This window comes from Corvus kubaryi, unplaced genomic scaffold (genome assembly GCF_017639235.1).
Source record: "Corvus kubaryi isolate FWS band 111438036 unplaced genomic scaffold, C.kubaryi_AGA036_p1.0 split1-131, whole genome shotgun sequence".
Classification (NCBI taxonomy): Eukaryota; Metazoa; Chordata; class Aves; order Passeriformes; family Corvidae; genus Corvus; species Corvus kubaryi.
Window position 1 is genome coordinate 25,669,618 of NW_024582073.1, and position 18,995 is coordinate 25,688,612.

General features: G+C 41.0%; 1 protein-coding gene across 4 annotated transcripts in view; it reads left to right on the plus strand.

Moving 5' to 3' along the window:
• CTBP1 (C-terminal binding protein 1) overlaps positions 1-18,995 on the plus strand; it is a 236,558-nt gene that overhangs the window by 151,964 nt on the left and 65,599 nt on the right. The window lies entirely within an intron of this gene.

The following is an 18,995-nucleotide window of genomic DNA, read 5'->3' on the forward strand; positions in this document are numbered from 1 at the left end:
TTTTCTGCTCTGTTTTCTTGAGAGCAGTGTTACAAAGTTCAGACTACATTTTAAAAGCAGGAGGCAGGAGGACAAGAGAAGTTTGAAGTTGGGTTCTTTGGATGATGTTCAGTCTGAAATGTAGAAGCAGTGGTTCGCAACAGATCAGTGTGAGCAGTTCCCACTGATCCCTGCAGCCACCAAAGGATGGAGGAGAAAAGAGCCAGCAGGAGGACATGGTCCTGAACTTTGGAACTTGTTCCTGTTCTGATCGAAGTCCAGATATTGTTATTCTTAAGATATGCTTCAGAACCTGAAGGGTGTTTTTCTGAGATGACCGTGGTATTTTCTTACTACGTTGAGGAAAATCCATGTGGACTTTCCAAAGTGACCGTGGTGTCAATGATTCTAACTCATGAATTTGTTATATATAAATCCACACCTTTTTTTTTTTTTTTTTTTTAAGTGATCAAATCAGAGTAAGTAGGAAGCATAAATCTGTATGTGGAGTTACAAGAAATGTTATGAGAATCTTCAGTCTGATACTGCAGATCAGTACAAATGAAGTCAACTCGATAACATCAGGACTTAACAGGGCTCTTCCATCAGAAGTAGGATATAGAAATGTTACTTTCCACAGGATGATTTTTTTTCCTCTTGCACCATCTCACAGAGATGTCAAAATTTGCAAAATTAGGTCATTTTAGCCATCGAAGTCTAGAGGAGCAAATCATTAGTATTCCAACATGGGAAGCAGTGGGGAGGAGTTTGAGGGTAAGGAGAGACCAGCTGAGGTTACTCAGGGGAGGAGGGCCAAGCTCACTGACTTCCCTTGTAAAGCGGTCCCTAATACCTTGCCCAGCCCTGGCTGGAGGGGGGACAAGTCCTCCTTCAAATGTTTTCCTCTGAAGAGAAATCTCAGTAAATGAAAGTTTTAGGTGTAATGGTTTCAGGTACAAATCCCACGGTGGCACAGTGCCCTACTACATTCCCCTACTCAATTCAATGATTTATACTTGAAACCTTTCCTCTTTTGGACTGCACTCCGTAATTTAGTCCATGTGGTTCAAGATGATGAACATCAAAAACACTAACGTGAAATGCACTTTTAAAAAATTATCTAAAATAAGTGATTAGGAATGCAATGGCCATATTTTTATGCATTATTTATGGACAAATATTTTATAACCTGACCACATTTTTCATCTCTAGGGCAGTTTAATTAAATGAAACAAAATGTAGAAAAAATAAATTAGAACTTTATTTAACCCAAGCAAACTTTTTACTGAAACAGAAATCAGTTTGCCATCTGTTATAATTGATGGAGGTCTAAATTGTCTTCTTTTTCATAGGAACATTTAGCAGACTGAGCTATATTTAAATCACAAGGTTTGTACTTAGAACATCCAGAAATTAGGTTATTATTTATTAAAAGACCCACTGCATTTTTGTTTCAGTAGTGATAAATGCAGGAAAGAAAAACTTGTTTCCATCATCGAATTTTCAAGTACAATTACTTAGCTGTGCTTGTACAATTACTGCTGAAATGTCATATATATAAATGACTGTATAATCACATTTACAAAAATGTGCCACAGGATGGTATTTCTGTGGCTGCTGGAAGAGAAGACTTTAGGAAATACTGCTTAATCTGGGTGGTTGTGTTTTTTAATTGCCCAAACTGCACCTAAAATATTAAAAATGGGTATTTGTCTGACCTCATTGTTTGTAGTGATTAGCCCAGATAAGAATTTAAGAAGAGGCCTAGGCAACAGTTAAATTAAATTTTAGAAGCCTCACTCTTCTTAAGAGCTGTAATTTTGCTCCCAGTAGGTCTTTAAATGCTGCTCACATGCTGCCTTCTAAGTCCCATTATAGATGTCAGTGCTCCTTAAGTTTGGCTTTGTTTAAAAAGAAAAAACCTTCTTTCTGAATGAAACGTGCAAGCAAATCATTAGATTAAATTGCTCAGGAAATGATATGTGTAAATTGGATCTGTGGAGTCGTTACACAGCCTCCACTAAACTTGGAAATCTGAGGGCATTGTATGGGTGGAAGAGGGGAGAGGCTGCAAAGGAGGAATTTAGAAATACTGCCCTGGCATGCAGGGATAGCATTAGGAAAATCAAAGCTCACGTTGAGACTTGAATGTCAAGGGTAAGAAAAAGCTTCTACAGCTACAGGGCTAATATGAGGACTGGGAATGTGTTTCTGGGGACATGATGCAGAATAGGGTGACTGGGAACAGTCAGTGTGAGTTTATCACAGATAGATCCTGCTGTGTGGACAGATTCACTTTGGTGAAAACCTGGCTGCCTTTGGGGATCAGGGGACAGTGGTGGACAATGTTTTCCTCTGTTTGAACAAGACTTTTGGCACTTCCTCCCACAGTGTTATCCAAGTTGGGGGTATGTGGTGGGATGGTTGTGTCAGGTGGGCAAGCAGAGGGGTAAAGCTCTGGTTGGATGATGGGGTTCAGAGGTCGTGTTTAGTGCCATCTACTCGTTATTTTTCTGGAGACAGCAGCAAGTGGAGGAGGGATCAGTTGAGTTGGAAGATCTTGCTCGTTTAACAGTAGCAGATGAAAGCAGGAAGTGATGCTAGAGTGGAACTGCAGCTTTTGACTATAACCAATATCTCCAGATTTCAAAACTTGGCTGTGTTTCTTACTTGTTTAGTTTATAGAATAACAGAATGGTGGGGGTTGGAAGGGACCTTAAAGATCATTGTGTTCCAACACCCCTGCCATGGGCAGGGACACCTTCCACCAGACCAGGCTGCTCAAAGCTCTATCCAGCCTGGCCTTGAACACTTCCAGGGATGGGGCAGACACAGCTTCTCTGGGCAACCTGCTGCAGAATCTTACCACCCTCACAGTAAATAATTTCATCCTTATATCTAGTCTAAACCTGCTCTCTGTCAGTGTGAAGCCCTTCCCCCTTGTCCTGTCACTCCATGGCCTTGTCAAAAGTCACTCTCCAGATTTCTTGAAGCCCCTTTAGTCACTGAAAGGTGTTCCAAGGTGTCCCCGGAGCCTTCTTTTCTCCAGGCAGGACAACCCCATCTGTCTCAGCCTGTCCCCACAGCAGAGGTGCTCCAGCCCTCTGATCACCTTTGTGGCCTCCTCTGGACTTGCTCCAGCAGATCCATGTTGTGCTCATGTTGGGGGCCCAGAGGTGGACACAGCTCTGTAGGTGGGGTCTCACCAGAGTGGAGCAGAGGGGCAGAATCCCCTCCCTCGATCTGCCCACTCTGCTTTGGATGCAGCCCCGCACACAGGTGGTTTCTGGGCTGTGAGTGCACATGGCCAGGCCATGTAGAACTTCTCACCCACCAGCACCCCAAAGTCCTTCTCCCCAGGACTGCTCTCAGCCCATTCTCCACTGCATTCACTGTTAGAGGCCTTCACTGAGAACAGATTTACATTGTGCCTGCTAAAGGAGAGTCAGAAGTGTAGGACAAAGCCAATGGAGATTTTATTCCCCCCATTAAACTTATTAACACCCTTCTCTGGGAAGCTCTTTCACCATTCAGGGAAATTGAGAGCTTATATTAACATTAGTTAAGGTCTGAAATTTGAGCAAGGTGTCAGGTTCTGCTTAGCCCTTGTGGAAGGATGAGACAAGTCCACACAACTTTGCTGCCCTCACTTGACCATGGGCAAATGGGTAAATCCTTGTGGCAGGCTGGCTGCAGGAGCACCAAGCTCTGGAGTTCACAGGGATATTCCTGGAAAAGATTATTCCATGGCAGAAATCATCCCCTTCTGCTTTCTGAGACTGATGTCAGCAAACATGCCAATTTTTCATTTCTATAACTGCCTGTTTATAGCTGGCATTTTTTTCCCTATCATCTTGCCTATAGCTAATTTGTAATGGGAGAGAGAGTTTAGCTAAGAGAATGTGTAGTAAAAGGTTGTTCTTACTATCTGTATTTTGCTAAAAATCAGAATGAGTTACCAAGAGAGTTGATTTTAAGGCAGGCATTATCCAGGCCAGGGTACAGTACTGATTTAAACATTTATTTTATGATGGCATATGTTATTCCAATAGCTGTAGCAAGCATTTAAATAAAATATGGATTTATTTTACTGAAAATCTTTCAAAGTTTTAGTACAGCTGTGAGCTGAAGTTTATTTTGGCACACTCAACTGTCCTGTCCTCTACATTAAATGTTTAATTGAATCCCTCTAGTCTTTCAGTTTAACATTCTGAAAATTATCATCTGAATAACAGTGATTGTTGTTTCATGTTCATAATTATTTTAAGAGCTCTGAGAAGCAAAAATTAGCTTGTGTTAATGTTGTTTTATGTAGTAAATAGTTAAAGATTGAATTGGAAATTTGTCTTAGCATGTGGAGATCTTGCATACTTGGATGGCAAATCTTCATTGATTTCAGGAACATCAAGGCTTGGTCCATAAAGGAAAAAAAGACTTCTCAGTGTTCCAAATAGATTGGAAAACAGAAAAATGCTGTTTTCAAGCTAAATTGATTGTGGAAACTTTAGACCAATACGGAGTTCACACTTCATATGCTGTAACTATTGCAGAAGTGGTGTGTATTGTGCTTCTCAGGTTCCAGGAAAAGACTTGATTATTTTTTTAATTCTAGAAGTGTTTTGTGCAAGTAATAGTAGCCTTGTGGGGGAGGAATGAGGAGCCAACTTTGTGGCAGATTTTGGTTTAAGCTGGATTCAGAGGATCTGTGTGTCTGGACCTGAGTCCATGGCACAGGGCATGGTGAGTTAAACACATGCAGGTCTTTGCTGGGTAAAAATTAAGGATGAGAGGAGAGCACAGGCAGATGGAGGCACTGACATCTATTATTGATGAATATGGTTGTGATTGGAGTACAGTTACACAGATTGCTAAGAGCTGAGAGCTGAGATAGCCATCTCATAGGAAGCAGGATTGTCTTACATTGTGTTTAGTTCTTCTGTACAACATAGGTATATCTGGCATTAAAAAAATAAATGTATAAACCACACTGGGGTTGACAGTCTTTTCTTGATTCTAACAACAGTAGTTTTTTTTGGTAGTGTAAATGCTTTAGCAAGACATGAATACATTTTCTATTGATCTTAATTTCTCCTTTCCATACTCTATGATTAATTTATTACTGTTTTGGTGATCTTTCAAGGTTTTGCCCAACAGAATTCTTATTGCAATTTTTACAGTTTAGCTTCCTAATTGGATTTTTGTTTTAAAATGAAAGTAAGGTTTTTTTCTTATTCTCGACCTGCCAAGTTTATCTACCTTAGAAAGGACCACTCCTCTCTCATCAGCTCTGTTCTTTGTGTAATAGTAAAATGCTCAGCTCTAATAAAAGTCAACAAAAAATATGTTAAAATATGATTCAGTGGGATGCTGATGTTGTGCTTTCAAAACACAGTAGGTGTATCAAAACAAATGTAACTTTACAGACCTTCAAGTTTATATTGTATCTTTTTTTTAGCAGTAGGTAGGAACTGCAGTTAATTGGCCATAGGGGGACCTGTGTTCATGGACACCAGACAAACTGGGGGGAGTGCACACTGCAGGTTGGATAGTCAGCCTCCTACAGATTGTTATAGGATATTTCTTTATAGGATAGCACTATCTAATCTTTACCATATCCACTGTGGAACCAGAATGATGGCACATTGCTAACACAGCTGAGATCAACACCATGGATGAATGCGTGCCTGTCCTAGGTCTTGTTAGTCATATGGAGAACGACTCCTCAGTTGTAGTGGGATGTCTGAATATTTTATGGATTTGCTCTGACAGCAAGCATGAGTGTTTAATAAGCAAATACTATACATATTTTAAAGATGAGGAACCTGGATACTGACAAGGTTGATAGAAGACTGGTGACAGAAGCAGGAACTGATAGTATGTTTCCCAAATCTTGGCTAGTGCATTAATCCTTCTAATTTCTCCCAGTTTTGAGGCGCTTCTGTTCCCTTACAAAGGCTACTTCTAGCAGAATTCCTCTAGGCTCTGTCTTGTGCAACTTTTTGCAAACTGAATGGAAAAGTCTAAGCTGTGTCATCAGTTAGGATGTCAGCAAGTTAAATACCAAAAATTGATGGGCAGCATCCAGTTCTGCTTGACAGATACAAGAATAGTCTTGCAGTGCATGAGAGAAAACATGTTTAGAGAAGCAGTGACTTAGCTAAATCTGAGCAAGGCAGCAGTGTTGGTCCTTCAGGACTCATTGGCATTATCTGACTGAGGACATTCCTGCCAGCAGCATTCCCTGTGTGGCGTGATGAAGGTGCCACAAACTCCAGCTCATTCCAGACTGTGCTTTGAGTACCCAGCACCGTGATCTGTTTATTCATCGCAGGTCTCCAAACATCCCATTTTGGTGCACTTGGGTACACAAGTGCACAAGCCCCAAACTATTTCAATTATTTAATGGCAGTAAGAAGAACTTGTTATTAATTTAGAACTGAAAGTCCCCGAGTTCAGTGTTTCCCATGCTTTGTGGGGCTTCTCGCTGAAGCCCAGTTGAAATGTCTTCTCCTCTTGTCTGTGGTGCTCTCAGTGGGATCACCATGAGCTCTCTCCTGGAAATCAGCTGGTTTATGGTAAGACTTCCCTCTTCATCACAACTTCTTAGTAATTGCTTCTTGTTAATGGATGTCAGGAGCAGGGAGAGACTGATATCAGGAGATGATGCTCTGTGAGAGACAGCTCATCTGTTCTGTTCATTCCTAGAGGGAGTGGAGCAGTGACCAACCATTAGTCAACTTCAAGTTTTTGGAGCTGTAACTCCCTGAAGTGTAGGATCAACAAGGAATTTCCAGGTTACCTCAAACCTCTTTGTATCATGTACATACCTGATACAGTCCAGCCCTAAATGTTTTATTAGACTGATCTTTCAGAAAGGCATTTGAGGCTTACAGGAGGTAAAGACATCACCATAACCTTTATAGTATAGTCAGTAACATCCACTTGAACAACAACAACAAAAAAAGCTAGAAAATACAGATTTTTGAATCAGCTTCTAAGCTGCTCGGTGTTATTATGTCTTCCTGTAAGATTACGCAGACTTTTAGTGTCTGGTGTTTCTCCCTGCAAAGTATAATCATGATATCTCTCAGGTTTTTTTTTTGCAATCTGAGTACACAATGTTCTTCAGGCATTTTTTTCTCTGGCATTGAGTTTTTCTTTTTGCAGCCTTTCACCCATACAGAATATGGATGCTGCTGGCAGCAGCAGTTCACTATTTATAATGTTGGTAATCCTGTCCACAATGGCAAAAATTTCCTCCATACTTGAATTTAACAATTTTTTCAAGGCAAACACTACTTCCTCATGTCGAGGTGTGGTTCTTGGAGCCCACACAGTTGCACATCCCTTTTAAGGCTCTAATTCCCTACCCTGTCAGCATGACAGCAGTCTTTTGTAATGGCAAAGCTTTCCATCTTGGATTTATTAAAGCATGTTTTGTTTATTTATCTGTGATCCAAAATGACTGCGTGATTGCACTTTTGCTATTATTTTTTAGTCAGTTGTTATTGGTTTTATGATGTTCATAGTCATTTTTGCAAAGATTTTCTATTTATGTTCACATTGTTGGTGAAGATGATGACAAATACCCAGTAGAAACATCTTTACTGAGAGAGTTTTTCCTTGAAAAATGTGTCCTAAGATAACCAATTATAATCCTTTTAATATGTGTTTGTTTTTATCAGCCTTATGTAGCACTAACTTCTTAAACCAGAATTTCAGTAGTGCGAACTCAGACATCCTGCAAAGCTCTAATTTGTTGCATCTTTATGGTTGCCTTAGATGAATATGTTAGATATTTATGAATCCTGCTGATGAATGTAGTATAAGAATTAAGATTATTACTTTCTGATGAAAATAATTTGCTATTTGGTAGAAATAATCAACAGTGTGTAAATACACAGTTTTTGGATTTCATTCGTTGTTCATTCTTATTGGCCAGATCGAGTTTAGAAATAAATTTTCGTACCAGATCTCCCCAATGACCCAAGAATTTCAACAACTGTACTTTATTAATTAATTGAGACCATAATCTAGTGCTAGGAAAAAGATGTTAAAAAAAGAATTTAATAAAACCCCCATAAAGTAGCCTTCCAGTAGAGAAAATGGACTTGGAATCTCTTTATTGGTATTTGGCTCACTCTTTCAAATCTGAATGTGCATGCAGAACTGCACACAATTAGAATTATTTTTTCTAATGCATCTGTGTGGGTGTGCTTGGTTTCTGTAGAGAGAGATGTTGCATTCCCCACTGTAACCATGTAGTGAGTCAAATATAGAGTACAACTTGTTTGGGTCAGAAAGAAGTAGAATTATACTGTGATATTCTTACATTTCTGATGGAGTAAGCTGCTCAAAAATCTATTTTGGAATTATCTTGATTATTTAAGTTCTTTGGATGTCCTTGTGAGAGCAATAGACTGTTCTTCCAGCTGAAATTATTTAGCTGGTTTTTTCCTCAGTTAATGTAGGGAGAGAAAATCAATATAAAAGATAATATTTTAGCATTAGTTGATCCTAGGGTCTTATTTTATTCCAGTGTAGCAGGCCAAGTAGCAAATGCTCTTAGCAATTGTTTCTGTTAGTGGAATTTTGAAAGCACTAAGAGAAATCTTGATCCATGGAGACAGTACAGTAATTCACATTGACATATTTTCCCCATTTGCCACAGGGCAAGTGGAACTATTAATGCTCCTGTGCAAAACCTCTTTTCTCCTTTCCTCTTTTTTTCTAAGAGCAGAACAGAAATAGTGTTGATCCTAACAGTGGATTATATGTAAAAATTTAGACTACCCTGCAGCCATCAGAGGGAAAACGATTTAGAAAATTTGCTGTCACTGTATCTTTTTTTCTAAAAAGAAACCCCTGTTCCACGAGTATATGTATGTATTTACATGGTGGATTTCTGTAGTGTTTTGAAGGTTTGATGGTTGTTTTAAGCAAGAAGGCATCTCTGGGGTCAGGGAGCAGGTAGCAGTGATTGTAAAACAAACTGTTTGAATACTGCATGTCCACATGAACTGACTCTAACAATAAAATATTCTCTGAATCCATTCTGTGCTCCACAATGTACGGTCAGCGCCCAATGGAGACAGCCGTTCCAATCATGTATACACAAGGAATATTTGTTATCCATTGTAGTATTTTGCCTGCAGCTTTGAGAGACCCAATTTTATCTTCCCTTAAGCAGCCAAAATGATGTCAGCATCAGCGTGGTACTTTTTTTTCTTTGAATGTTTCAAGAACCAAGAAATTGAGCTGTTTGTTGATAAATGAAGGTTTATGTAAAATACATATGAATTTAAGCAATTTAACTCAGTGCAGTAAAATGGCTTTTGAAATGAGATTTAAATGTGAGTTCTTGAAAATCTGGTTGGTTAGATGTGCAGAAAATAACAGACAGTTGACTACTAATAATGCCATAAACAATAATTAGTCTGTGAGGAGCAGTTAATGATAGATGAACAAGTATATATTATATATTTTCTCAATGTGCATCATCTTGGCCTTATGTTACCGAACTGTGCCTGTGCTATTAAAGTTAACTAGAAAAAATTTGTAGATAAATTAGCAAACAATTTCTTTGGTGTCCTTTCCCTTCCATCATTTCCCTTCCCTCCCACCCTCCCTTTTTTTTTTTAAGAGAGCCAAGAGACTAAGCTTAGGTCACAGATGAGATGAGTTTGATGACCTCAGCCTATGGCCTCTCAGACATCTGTCTACATCTAGAAACATCCATAGATTTCAGTACCATTTGAAATCTCGTGTCAGGAAAGATTCAGGAATAGACTGGGCATGCTTAATTCTGCTTGTGACTGTGAAACCTCAAGAAACAAACAAATCATCCCTTTCAGTACTTGGTATTTGGGAAAAGTTACAGTTATAATGCATAAAAGGAAAAACATTCAAAATACTCACTGAACCAAAGTAGGGTTGTTTTTTTTTTCTCCTTCGACTATTTATTATTTCCATGAATTATTGTTCATTCCTCTCTTGTGATAGTTCTTTCTGATATGTGCATCTCTGTAATGTTAATCATAGAGGTGCAGCCTCTGGGAAAGACACAAACTTTAACCTTTCTGGGTCATGGGTCTTGGAAGCCACTTCAGTCAGAGATCAGCACAGTACAGCGATATACAGCATGTTCCCATTTGTTTTCAGGTCTTTCAGGAAAAGCGAATTAATTATTTATACCTTATCTATATACATTTACTTATTATTACAGCTCAGTTGTCTTTAGCCTCCAGTAGTTAATTTAAAGTACATTTTTCCTAAGGTAACTTCATCATCTGTGATATAACTTGCACTGTTCATAAGGCGTATCAAATCATTTTAATTAAGAACCCAATCTGTTTGCATGGAAATATTTCCCTTTTTGTCTATGTCTGCTGAACTTTCTTCTTCCCATGGTGATGTACAAGCCTGTACTGTGATCATTCTTCCAGATACATAAAATAATAAGAATTAATAAAAGAGTGTTCTGATATCACTGACTCTTCAGCTATTCATATAATCATATAGGGCCCAAAGAAACCGTAAGAATTTGAAGGAAAAAAATAGGCTTTTTTATACCTTAAGATTTTCCTTGGAATTACATGATAAAAATTAAAGCTTAAAAATTGTTGATTGCATCAGTGTTGCAGATTTTTAATGTTTATTGTGTTACTTGTGATCTTGTAGTTCAGATGGAACATCAGTGTAGTGAAAAATAATAGTTCATTACATAAAAGCAGTGTATGACACCCTGCTTCATGAAAAAGACAGCATATGTTAAGAAACCAAGTAATCATCTTGATGAAATAAATGAAAAAAAAATGAAAAAAGCAAGGTATGCAACATGGTGTGCATTAATTGAAACTGCTTTCAAAAGGTACATAATGTTCCGAGTCCTTTTCTACTCAATACTCTGTTCTAGGAAATTTACCTTTCAAAACTGTCACAGAATTTATTTTAATGCCTTTTGTTTTGCTCTGCAAGCCACTTTATATCATTTCCCAGCAGTCCTGGCTCACTGGGGAGGTTGCAGGAGACTGGAGGTTTGCAAATATGACACCCATCTACCAGAAGAGCCAGAAGGAGGATCTGGGAACTACAGACCTGTCAGTCTGGGCTTTAAGAAAGGCAGGTCCTGCTTGACCAACCCGATGTCCTTCCATGACAGGGTGACTCACTCGGGGGATGAGGGAAGGACCTGGACAAGTGACATGACAAGAGGAAGTGGCTTCAGGTTGTGCCAGGGGGGTTTAGATTGGATATTAGGAAAAATTTCTTCAGGGAATGGGTGATCAAACATTGGAACAGGCTGCCCAGGGCAGTGGTTGAGTCACTGTCCTTGGAGGTATTTAAAAGACATGTAGATGTGGCACCTGGGGACATGGTTCAATGTTGGCCTTGGCAGAGCTGGGTTAATGGTTGCAGTCAGTGATCTCAAACGGTTCTGTTTACAGCTCAGGATGAACTCTTTGTGGGCTTTCCACAGTGCCACCATGAATCACAAATGCTGCAGATGTGTCAGCTCAGCCACCTTGCCAATGCCTGCCTGGCACAATAAGAACTGTCTTTAAAATTACACCAGTGATCCTGCTGTCGAGAGTAATGGTTGTTGTGAGATGATGGAGTTCCCAGAAGACACTTGTAGGACCAGAGTTGTGCTTTGCTGTGATACAAATTGAACAAAACTTCTCTGTCAGATGGTGTTTTCCTGTGTAGAGGAGTTGAACCGTTAAAAAGACAGTGATTTAGCAAACATTTTCATGAGATGTGTTCTCTTTGCAGTATCTTCTTCTTGTAATATGATAAGGCCTTTGAAAAGTTTATCCATTAATCTTTAAATAATACCATCCTATCATAATGCTCAGTGCTGCCTTAGTCTGTAAGTCAGGGTATTTGGCAGTAAAGATCAGCTCAAACAGCAGTAAATCTGTTGATACTGATTATCACCTCTTTGAATCGCCTTTGCTTCTGTAGTGAAATTCTGTGTTACATGAATGTAAGTAGTATATTGCTAGGAGAACACGCTGCTCTCTTTACATTATTCAGCAATACAAAGGGAGCTTTTTCAATATTTTTCAATATTTTTTTCCCACATCACTGTGTAAGTCATCACATAAATTGATGTCTTTTACACATCTGAATTGTATCTTGCATGTCTGGCATAGGGATAAGGATTTCTTGCAGTTTACTTTTCAGCTATTCAGTTTTAAGTCTTGAGAATAGGAAGTAAAAAAGATGCACAAGAGTATTTTGGTTTAATAAAAGAAAAAAGGTGTGCTTCTCAATAACCTCCCATAAATGTTTGTTAGAAAAAGATACACGTATTAGGAGAAGGTTAAAAATATTAGTGTGTCACCAGCTATATGGAGACAGAGAACATGGAATGTGTTTCTCTGGCTAATGGAGTGTGTGTTTTACACATGAAACCTTGCTAGTTTCTTTTTACTATTCTAAACCCATCAACCATTCACTGTAATGGATTGCCTAGCCTGTATATTGTTCCATATGTTGTAAATATGGAATTGATTTTCACTGCCCATCTCTTTGCTTACTGTTTTTCTCTACTCTGATTTTCCCGTTTTCTTAGAGTACAAAGATCACTAACATTGGTATTATTTTTACATATTTAATAGGATGTTTTTCTCATTTTGTTTACAAATCTCTGGATATACTACTTTTTAAATTAAATTAAATATTTTTAATATCCACATAGAGCTTGCATGTTTTGTTGTAGTCTGTTAAATTATCTAACAGTTATGAGTAGGCAGGTTTTACTGTGTTCAGGCAAATGTGTTCAGGTTTTTCAATGTGCCAGTGTCTTCTGTTGCTTGTTACAGCTGCTGTGCACAGTGTGGGTTACTGAAGGTACCTGAAGTGCTTGACTGATGGGGTGCAGCTGCTGACTGGTGTTGGGGTGCAGCATTAACAGATTTTAATTGGATGGGGATGTGATCAGTCAGGGACAGCCAGGGAGGTTCTGTGTGTTATCAGGAGCTGGTGTGGTGATTCACTAGAGGTCACTTTTTGCTCACTAATGAACCACTCTCTTATCTTAGCAGTAGGTGATAGTGGAGTGCTGGTAGTGCAGTATTTCATGGTGGTACAGAGAAGTGCTCAATTTGGAAGAGGATGAAATTCAAGCCTGGTAACTTGTCATCATCCCGAGTAAATTTGACAAAGCAAGAGAGTTCATTTCAATGTCATAAATGTACCTAATCCCAGTGCGTCGTTGTGCCTTGACAGCAAATGGACATTTTCATGTAACACTGTTCTGCTTTTTTCATCCTTTAATATCTTTGCTGTTTTTTCAGACAGGTAAGACTTGTGCTTAGTTTCAGAGCAAGGTCTCTAGCTAAATGCTTAATGAGATGTGGCTTTGATTTCATACGTGTTTATTTTTCTTGAAGGCATCCTCAGTTTTGTAGTGTGTGTTTGAAACAAGGAAGTATGATGCTTTCTATGCCACCTAGTGAATGAATGATGTTCATAAATGCAAATATAATTGTTTGGGAACTTGAAAACTATCTCTGATACAACTTTTGCTTTTTTCCCTGACTACTTGTTGTGCAACTTTGACAAAAATAAGATGCCAAGTATGTTAGAACTCAAGAGGAGGTGGAGAATAGTAGAGTGCAAATGGCATTGCAGCCCAGTAAAACACACCCACAGTAGCAAGTTCACTCAGGACATCCACTGGTTCTGTTTAGGCCACCGGATGGTTCATTATGCTCCATATTACATGTGAAATTACTACCACCAAACAGGTTATTGAATCTACTACAGACTTGTGGGTTTTGATCCCTTCAGTTGGCCTTAATATGTAGATCTCAATTTTGCATGCAGAATGCAGCATCATAAAGAGTATCTGGTTTTCATTATAATTTTAAAGAGACAGTCAGGTTTCATAACTATTCTGCATATGCCAGAGCCTACTTCCCTTAATCGTCTAAAAAATAGCACTTTGCTTCATGAGGCCCAGACTGATTTAAAACTTGAGAAGTAAATTACTACTCAATAATCCAGTTCTATAAAAGTAAATGCAGAACGTTGTTATGCTGGTTCATTATGTTAAAAGCATAGCACATTATAATTTTTAATGGAATGTGAGTGTAATATATTCTAAACGCCTTCTTTAACACTTTGGGAGACAACTGGATCCATGGTCTTGTCAATCGAGGGGCTATCCACTGCCCACAGAATTTTGTCAGTAGCTAAAAGTAAATTTTTAATAGCAGGACCCTCAGCATAGTATGTCTGTGACTTACACAGTTTGAATGAGCTCCACGATTTCAGAAAGGTGAGGAGGAGAAAACCTTCCCCGGGTCACTAACCCGTTTTTTGTCCTTTCATGTTAATTGGCTGTTCATTCCTGGGAACACAGATTGCGCCTCTTCTCCTTTACCTCATCCAATGTCAAATCCCCAAAGAAGCCCTGCCAGCGCAGAAGGGAGCAAGCCATATGGGGTAGGTTGCAGTTGTTCCTTCAGGTCTGGATTTATTCCACTGTGAACAGATGGACAATGGCTGACATCCACTAATGGTTCTCAATAGGTTTCTTCTGCTGTTCAGCTCTATCTTCTTTTTCACTTCAGCCAGAACACAGACCGTCCTGGAGATGGTCTGTTAACTCCTCCTGACTAGATAGAAAATAATATGTCTCATTTCACAACAACCAGAAAATGCAGAGGATTTAATTCCACCCTGGTTCTTATGTTTTCAGCACTTGTGTGAAGAGGGTGAGATCACGAAGAAAATCCCTTAGTCACTTAATACAGATAACATCAGAGGAGAGAGGTTTTTTGTGCTCAGTGGTTTGAAGGGAATCTATTCTTCCACTCATTCAGCACACTATAAGCTTTTTCACTTTGTATTTCCAGCATAGAGCTAGTAGAGCTGTTCCATTCTGAGAAAGGAGCAATGCACATTTGGCATTTCAGAAATGACTTTGAATGTTTGACACAGCTGAACTACTTCTTCATTAAGTGGAACTTTAATCTACTATTTTGATCCTTCACCTTCTTTCTAACAGTAGATGAAGGTCCTCTATTTTATTTCATGCTTGCAATGACCACCATTTCTTAAAGATGAGGTGGTTCCCTTTAGTCAATTATTCTTTTTTTCCCATTTTCCCCCCAGAACCTGCTGAAAATTTTTCTCCAAAATGACTTCCACATGAACCAGAAAGCATTAACTTCTTGCAGTGGGAAGTTTCATTCAGAGGAAGTTATAACTGAAAAAAAAGAAGCTGTAATTAAAATATGCGATTGCAAAATCAAAGTAGGCTGATCTCTCTGTGTTATATAAACAAATGCTTTTTAGAATCTAAGTGAAAGAATTAAGGAAATATTTAAATCCAAACAAAGTTTTCTTTCCAGATTTTAGATAAATTGAATTGACTTAGTTTGATTATACATTTAAAGGATCTATTTTGGATACAGGTTAAGTGTTGGGCCTGCTTTATCCAACCATTCTTCTGACATAAATCTCTCCTAGGATCTCCTAATAGCATCTACGAGATTTACTGTTGACAAAAGTTAAGATATTCCATTGAAACATAATCTTGCATTTTGATTAAAAATGCATAAAGGTTTTAAATTTATGGCTTTAAAAACTGTTACAATGAATGACGTCTGTTTGATAACAAAGCAAAATCATGCATGAAAGAACCACCACGCATGACTGTGACAAACCAAAGAAAATCTATAAGCACACAATAGCAGTATCTTCTTGTAAGAAAATTGTCAAACCCCACTATTCACTTCAGAAAACATTCAACATATATCTTGGCTCATTGCTTAGAGGATAAAAGAGCAAAACTTCCTTTTTCAGTATCTTCAAAGTCACATCTGCTAATGATAGTGAATCCTAATGCACTGAATTTGTGAAAGCCCAAGGTCACGCCCTTATGATTGAACATTCTGAGGGGAATAAAACTTGTACTTAAATTATACATGTGGCTGTTAACAGATACGCTTAAAACAATGTATTTGCTCTGCAGCACATGTACTCCTCCAGCTGACTCTTACGGAGCCAAGAAACAGTTTAGGGGCTTTGAAAAATGCCATAATTCTTAGTTCAGGGCACAGAAGACACTCAGCTGTGTTACACTGCTGTTAAAAAAAAAAGGTTGCAGTTAACAGCAGTGCCCAAATGCGATAAGAAGATAGGGATTGTTAGGCTTTGTGGAGGATGTACTTGTATTGTAGCTGTGCAAGCCGTAGTGTAAAACTCAACTGCTCTTGAGTTATTTCACGTTCTTTTTCATCCTGAGAGTCTGCATAGTTTATTCTGTGGAGCAGGTGCCTTGTGGCAGCTGTCGAAGAGCAGGGTGGAGAGACCTTTTGGCTGGGGAGATGGGGTCAGATAACAACCTCTGTCCTTCAGCAGGTGCAACTCAGCTTGCTGCTGCTGGAGGGAACACTGTTGGTCCAGTCAGCATCAGCTGAGAATCCAGCCCATGATGTTTTCCTAGGAAGCGTGAACTTGTGATGAGAGTGCCAGGAGAGGATTGAGTCCAGGGTTACCCTACAGTGTGTGTATTTGTTAGGTCTCTGTACAATCAGAAAGGAAAAAGAGCAAGCATATGAATCCCTTCACGAAGTAGCGTAGAGAATACCAAACTGCAGTATTAATAACCTCCTGTTATTGAATCCTCCATCTGTTCATCATGCCAACTTATCCTCACTTAGAGCACTCCCCTTGTCATAATATTTTGCGCCACACTCTCCTCCCTCCCCGAAGCAGCAGTTCCAGTTTAGATCTAAACATTTGCCCAGTCATGTAACCCCACCGAGGACATGGTCTCAGTGCCTGTATCTGTTTATGTTTCTCTATTAAAAAATGCAACTGAATTCTTAATTTCACTTCTGATTTTTTCCTTTTCTACTAGTATTTTTTTTTCTGGCGATTCTTTCATATCCATATTGGTATTCACAGATTCTTCTCTTGTGGTTTAAGCGCGTTTGACCCCCTAATGCTCACTCCTGATACTTTGCCACATGACAACTGAAGCAGTGAGGGAGAAAAAAAATAATTATTTTCTCCTCAGAGCTTTGATATGTATGTGTTTTTATATTTGTTACCATCTATAAATGGCAGTAAAGTGGTTAGCCACTTTAAAGTGATTAAACCCAAATTTATTTATACAAACCCCACATGAGGTGCTTGGCTATATGCTGCTCTAGTGATGCACAGCGAGAATTTAGGGAAACTGTTCTTTGAGGGATGTTTGAGGCGTCTGTGCTGAGCCACAGAAGGTTTTCCCAGGAATACAGGAGGAAAATGAAGATAAGTCAGAGGCTGCATAGACTTGTCCTGGGAGTTACCTCCCAATCCTGGTGGATAATCCCCGTGAAAGGGACACACTACTTGGGAAATGATAGGGGAAAACAAGTTATTAGGGAGCTGGAGCCAAGCTGCTGAAGACTGCCTGTATGTTAAAATCCTTGACTTGTGTCCTGAACGGATTCCTGAAATCCACACAACTCGGAAGCTGAAACCACCCTTTATAACCTCTGGGTTCAAATATTCCGCTCATCGACAAACCAACTCCCAAAAAAGCCCGAGGAAAAATCTACAGCCCTGTCCCATCTCCCAGTGAATTGCTCTTGTTTGCTACCCAGGAGTCCCTGTCTTTATCAGAGGGGGTTCGGGTCCCTGAGGGACTGCTGGGACCGCTTGCTGACAGGAAACGATCGTTTTATTTCTGGAAAAGCCCAGAGCAGGGATGTTCGCTGGCGGGCTGGGCTGTGGGTGGGGACGGACGAGCGAACGGCCGCGGCTCCGCTTCTCGCTCGCGGCTAGGAAGGAGGAAGGGGCGGCTGTGGCAGTAGAGTGAAAGTTTCTGGGGGGGGCTGGAGCGGAGCTCCGGGCGTTGAGGAGAAAAGAGCCACGGGGCAGGAGGCAGCGGGAGCAAGAGGCGGCGGGGCTATGGCGGCCGCCGCTCCCTCACCGCGCCCGGGCGGGGCTGCCGTCAACCGACCCAGCGGCCGCGGGGGCGCCGCCACCACTTTGGTTTGCGTCGGCCGCCGCCGCCGCCGCTGCCGTTCGGGCGGGGAGGCGCATGGCGGGCGCGGGGTGACCCCGAGGGACCGCGGCCACGCGGGCGCGATGGGAGCACGTCCGTGGGGGACAGAGCAGCCTTTGGGTCGCCGCATTTGGGCAATTCGTTCTCCTTCTCTAAGAGCTGCTCCCGCTCGCGGCGGCGCCGACCGCGGGGTTAGTTCTGGGGCTCTTCAGGGCGGATCAGGGAAGCTGCAGGAGGCACTGACCCTCACCGGGAGCAAAATCAGAGATTTATGGTTTTATGTGTTTTCATTCCTGTTAGTTCATGAGGGAAAAGCCTTAGCCGAGTCACAAATACAGCGAAACACCAGAAGTGCTAATGTTTTGGGATGCCAGGAACGGGCAGAAAGTGATGGGCAGGAAGTTCCACCTGAACGTGAGGAGGAACTTCTTTCCTGTGCAGTGACTGCACATGGAATAGGTTGTTTAGAGAGGGTGTGGAGTCTCCTTTGGAGATACTCCAGACCCGTCTGGATGCAATCCTGAGCCATGCGCTCTGGGATAACCCAGGGAGGTTGGACCCGATGACCCACTGTAGTCCCTTCCAACCTGACCCATACCGTGATTCTGTGAACGCAGCCGGTGTTAACTTAGCCGAAGTTTAAACAAAACAAAGCAAAACAAAACAAAGCAAAGCAAAGCAGTGGCGACATCGCGTCTCGGGGCAGGTCCCGGTTTCGCTGCGCGCGGCCGAACCAGGCTCGCCCGCCCCGCTCTCTCGTTCGTCTCGGCGCCCGCCGAGAACCAGGAGATCGAGCCTGGGGGGCGCGGCGGCGGCGGCGGCGGCAGCGGCCGCTCCCCACAACTCCCCCCTCCGCCCCACCCCGCCCCTCCCTCCGCGGGGGCGGGCGGGCACGCGTGCGCGCGACGGTGGCGGCGGGGGCACGCCCGGCGACCGGCCCCCGCACCCACCCCCCCCGCAGCGCCCCCCAGCCCACAGAGCCTGGTTCTCGGCGGGC